Source organism: Bombina bombina, chromosome 3 (assembly GCF_027579735.1).
Source record: "Bombina bombina isolate aBomBom1 chromosome 3, aBomBom1.pri, whole genome shotgun sequence".
Taxonomy (NCBI): Eukaryota; Metazoa; Chordata; class Amphibia; order Anura; family Bombinatoridae; genus Bombina; species Bombina bombina.
The window spans coordinates 812,186,314-812,192,621 of record NC_069501.1 but is presented as its reverse complement, the minus strand read 5'-3'; positions in this window follow the sequence as shown (position 1 = coordinate 812,192,621).

Below are 6,308 nucleotides of genomic sequence, written 5' to 3'. Positions count from 1 at the left end.
ATATGACACACTTAAACTTGCACTGTCTAGCTGTGAAAAACTGTCAAAATGCACTGAGATAAGAGGCAGCCTTCAAGGGCTTAGATATTAGCACATGAGCCAACCTAGGTTTAGCTTTCAACAAATAATACTAATAAAAGAGAACAAAGCAAATTGATGACAAAAGTAAATTGGAGAGTTGTGTAAAATTGCATGCCCTATCTGAATCATGTAAGTTTAATTTTAACTAGACTTTCCCTTTTTAAAATTCATTCTGCCAGTTCTGAGCACGAGCAAATCTGACAATATTCTAGATAATCTTGCTTTAGAGACCACATATTCCTTGTAGGGCTGTGATAGGAAGTATTGGACTGCAAAAATTAAGTTTAAAAAATAAATAAAAGATAAAATCAATTTAATTAGATGAATGATACATCTTGCAATTATTTCCATTAAAGGGACACTGAACCCAAATTTTTTCTTTTGTGATTCAGATAGAGCATGCAATTTTAAACAACTTTCTAATTTACTCCTATTATTAATTTTTCTTCGTTCTCTTGCTTTCTTTATTTGAAAAAGAAGGCATCTACGCTATTTTTTTGTTTCAGAACCATGGAAAGCATTTGTTTATTGCTAGGTGAATTTACCCACCAATCAGCAAGAACAACACAGTGTGTTCACCAAAAATAAGCCGGCATCTAAACTTACATTCTTGCATTTCAAATAAAGATAACAAGAGAATGAAAATAATTTGACAATAGGAATAAATTAGAAAGTTGCTTAAAATTGCATGCTCTATCTGAATCACGATAGAAAAAAAATTGGGTTCAGTGTCCCTTTAAGTATATGCCACTGCTTCATGCTTTTTTATTAAAACAATAAAACATGTTTAATATCCCTTTATTAACAAAAATCCATTCACCTCCTATTTCTTATTGGGCACATCTTAAGGGCAGAAGAGGAGTGGCTGGACAACAGATTAAACTTTTTTTTTCCTGAGCAATTATTAATTGATGTGGAAGAGCTAGATTCATTGTTAAAACTGTGTTTTTAAATGGATATTAAACAGTTGTATTGTTGTTTTTAAACTAATTCTAAATGGCTCCATGGGCTCAATGTATTCAGCAGTGGATGCTTCTTTTGAGTCGATATGGTGCTGCAAGCCTGCTTTTGTTGATATAAGAAGCAGCGGCCATAAAACCAACCAGTGATTACCATCTCCACTACCTCTGAGTTGGGTCTATGAGTGAATATCTGATTTTTCACAAAAATCACAAATACATTCCCCACGGTCCATATGCTGGACTTTATAAAGGATACATTTACATATGCAAAAACAACCTATCTTTCCCTTAAGTAGGGCAACAAGCAGTCCAGCAAATAAAAAGTACACATACCATACATGATGTGTCAACACTACTGGTTCCTACCAAACTGTTCCCTCCTTAACAAATGCTCACTCCGTCAAACCAAACAATCTTACCTTGAATATGTCCCTATTTCCATAACAACATATTTTAAAAAAATGCATAAAGATAGAGAAACACTCTACCAGGAACAAAGAACAGCTCAGTAGCTTGTTTTAGGGCGAGTTACCACCTAAGAGCAACCTCTTTTAGACTAATTGTGCTTTTCACAAAGGAGAACTTTCCTGATGTATTACTGTCTGATCCCACCTATGTCAGTCCAGCCCTTGACATACCAGTCAATCTTACTCTGAACAAGGAACACGGCAACCCCAGATGATCATTACAGATAGAAATGAGCTTTACCAGGAACAACCAACTGCTCAGTAGCTTTTTCTGTTAGTAATTACCACCTTGGAGCATACAGATAGAGAAGAGCTCTACAAGGAGTGAACAACAGCTCAGTAGCTTGTTCTATGGCGAGTTACCATCTAGGAGTATTTTAAATAAAACATGTATTTAAAGAAAAATCTTAAAATCCTTGTTGCAGGATATAAAAGCCATATTAATATTAAATAATAATAAAAGAAAGAGAATCATAAAGGGGAGTTGGTCTGAACCAAAGGCATACAAATCACAACATAACACATATTCTACAAAATCACCTTTTAATGAAAAGTACACTGCTACTAAATAACACCTCACAAAGGGCTCCATTTACCAAGCAGCGATAGCAGCTTTGGAGCCCCAGTGTTTCAGGTTCACATGAACAAGCCTGAAATGCTAGTTAAATAGCAGTGATCTTAAAACCGCTGCTACTTAACCTCTCCACCCCTAAAGTATGGCAGATTTCTGTCATTCCAATTAGATTAGATAGGGATGATTGACAGCCCTCACTTGTGAACGATTGGTGGTGCACAATTCAGGGTTGGCATTGCACGAGCAGTGGCCTGTGCAATGTTAAATGCTGGCAGCTTATTGCTACCCACTCGCTGCAAAGCTTGGCAGATGAGGTTCATGACAGTGAACCTCATCCGCCAGCCTAATAATAAATGGAGCTAAAATAATCAACCTAACGTCATCCTAAAATCTCTTACTAAATATCCATTTACTACCCTACCTAGTGGGACTAAATGTTTATAACAATATTACTCTATTACTAATCTTGCCAGGTGGAAAGATGTAGACACTGTAAAGGAGGATAATTATTACATCAGGTTAACTCTCCATAGTCCTCATATCACAAAAGTTCTATTTCAGTTAAAAAACAAGATAATGGAACCTGCTTATTCAGATCTCAGGGAGATAATCTCTGCAATTAGTAAATCCATTCCACTTCCCTACATAGGAGCTGTTCTTATTAACCCTTCGAGGGGATTTCACCATTTGATCAATAAGCATACATCTTAAAGGGACAGTCAAGTCCAAAATTTTTTTTAATGATTCAAATAGGGCATATAATTTTAAATAAGTTTCCAATTACCTTTATCACCAATTTTGCTTTGTTCTCTTGGTATTCTTAGTTGAAAGCTAAACCTAGGTAGGTTCATATTCTTACATTTTGAGTTACCTAGGAGTCTGTTAAAACAACTGGGAGTCTGTCAAAATAACTGAAATAAAGGGGCAGTTTGCAGAGGCTTAGATAGTGTATTATTATAACTGTTGGTTTTGCAAAACTGGGGAATGGGTAATAAAGGGATTATCTATCTTTTTAAACAGCACAAATTCTGGTGTTGACTGTCCATTTAAATCTGCAACTCAAAGCTTAACCTGATGGTAGATTTATTATTTGCCATCCTCTGCTTGAGAAGGGCATTCTGGTTTAGCAACATACTTTAAACCACAAAGATGTTTAATAATGTAAATTGCCTTACTTTAACATTTTAATCTGTGAGAATTTTCCTGCCAATGTGGGGATGACCAAAAGGAGCATATTTATCAAGCTCTATACGGAACTTGATGCCCTGTGTTTCCGGCTCGCCGGAAACAGAAGTTATGAAGCAACGGTCTAAAGACAGCTGTTCAATAACCTGAATACGATCGGGTTGATTGACACCCCCTGCTAGCGGCCGATTGGCCTTGAATATGCAGGGGGCAGTATTGCACTAGCAGTTCACAAGAACAGCTGGTGCAATGATAAATGCTGACAGCATATTCTGTCGCCATTTATCGATGTGCAGCGGACATGATTTGCTACATCGTACCATGTCTGCTTGCACAATAATAAATTGACCCCAAAGAAACTTCCAGACTATTACATTTTACACAGCCATCAGTTCTATAGCATCCACACTATAATAATTCAAAGGATCAGTTACTAACAATTCCTTCGGATTCCTTCCTCTTTTAAATCCAAATAGGGGACAGCCTCTGAAGACTCCACCTAATGATGTATCACTTATCAAAATGTCAGAATGTTTATAACCAGCCCTTTTGATTTGCAACATTTGTAAATAATAATTTGGAATAAATACGCAAGAAGGAGGATAATCAGAACCAGCAGCACTTTTATGGCCCTATTAAGGGATAGATTACAAGTGGAGAGCTATTTATCGCTCCCACTCAGCGCTAACTCCCCTAGAAGTAAGCTTATAGCATGCATATTACTAAGTTGAAAGTAAAAAGTTTGCGCAAAAGCGCTAAGTCGATGTTCTAAAATCCCAAGTTTAAATATCGCAATCCCCCATAGACTTCAATGGAGCGTAAAGAGTGGAAAAAAACTAACACCCTTAATCGAGTGCACTAGCCCAACATGAAATATTAATATTTCACATTCCAATGTTCTTCACATTGGAGAATATGTTCTATTTATTAAAAAATAAATAAATAAATATATATATTTATATATATATGATGGTTTTTGTGGTAATATATCTATCTATAAATATCTATCTCTATCTCTCTCTCTCTCTCTCTCTATATATATATATATATATATATATATTTAATATATATATATAGGTATAGATATATATATATATATATAAATATATATATATATATATATATAGCTATATATAGGTATAGATATATATATATATATATACATATATAGATAGACAGATAGATAGATAGATAGATAGATAGATAGATAGATAGATAGATAGATATAGATAGATAGATAGATAGATTGATTGATATTTATATATGTATAGGAATATCTATTGACAATATTTTGAACATTTCTCCCATGTGAAGAAGATTGGGAGGAGAAATATTTACAGTAAATATATATATATGTATTTATGTGTTTATATGTGTATATATATATATATATATAAAAATGTATATACCGTATATATATATATATATATATATATATATACATATACATATGCGTACAAGGAGCAGAGGAGGCACTAAAAATAGTAATCCTAGTAATCATCACATAAGAAGTATTAAACAAATTACAGTTCATACGAAATAAAACATAGTGGAAAGCCGTTAAAGGACCATTCAACACATTAGATTTGCATAATTAACAAATGCAAGATAACAAGACAATGCAATAGCACTTAGTCTGAACTTCAAATGAATAGTAGATTTTTTATAACAAATTGCAAAGTTATGTATATTTCCACTCCACTTGTACCATGTGATAGCAATCAGCCAATCACAAATGCATATTTGTATAGTCTGTGAATTCTTGCACATGCTCAGTAGGATCTGGTGACTAAAAAATTGTAAGTATAAAAGACTGTGCACATTTTTTTTAATGGAAGTAAATTGGAAAGTTGTTTAAAATGACATGCTGTATCTGAATCATGCAAATTTAATTTAACCTGAGTGTCCCTTTAAGGAGTCTTCAAATAACAAAGGACATCAATGCTGTATACGAGCCCCCCAAGGGTAACTTTTTACAAGCTGATCCCTCAATTAAATGAGGTAAGTGCCGCACGGTTCAGGAAGAGGCTGTATCCCTGCCACTCTGTAAAGCTACTAAAGGGATTGAAGTGCTGAGACAGGAGTTAGCGGGAAAGTGCTAAGGGGGTTATCTACCATATCCCAAGACAGGACCAAAGTAGCTTTACAGAGTGGCAGGAATACAGCCTCTTCCTGAACCGTGCGGCACTTACCTCATTTGATTATGAGACCAACTTGTAAGTAGTTACTCTTAGGGGGCTTGTATACAGCATTGATGTCCTTTGTTATTTGAAGACTCCTTAACGGCTTTCCATTATGTTTTATTTTGTATGAACTGTAATTTGTTTGATACTTCTTATGTGATGATTAATCTATTTTGTATTTGACATTTATGGCATTGAGGATATATTGTATGTTTATTTTCTCAGCACACTATTTTTAGCGCCTATTCTGCACTTTGTATGCAAACTTTTTGTCTATAGTGTTAGAAGTGGAATATCCAACTCCTACTTTTTAAGGTTTAGGCAGCTTTCTGTGGTGTATGAGAGACCAGGATTAAGGGAATAACTTTCTGTTCTGTGATTTTTTTTTTCAAAATACTTTTGGACCCTTGAAAAAGAGGGGGCTACATGTTAAAGAGTTGTAATTCCTAAACCTTTCCTCCAATTTGGATGTGAATAATCTCACATTAAAGCTGAGACTGCACTTTAAGCCCCTATTTATTATATAACTGTAAATTGAATTTATTTTGGAAAACAGCCGAAATAACAAAACTTGTGTCAGTGTCCAAGTATTCACAGACCTAACTGTATATATACATACATCTTTAGAGATGTATATGTATGTATCTCTATGTTAAAGCCCTTTGCAGCCTTTTTTTCTAACACCTGAGACCTCATATCTTTGAGCCCTTATAACATTTTATTACAGATTTTTTAAAATAATTTTTAATAGATAGTGTTAATATAAGTGTAACTGTACTTTTAAATTACATTTTTTATGTGTTTTTGTGCAACTTTTCCGACAAAGAGCCGCAATAAACTTCTTATCACTTGTGCG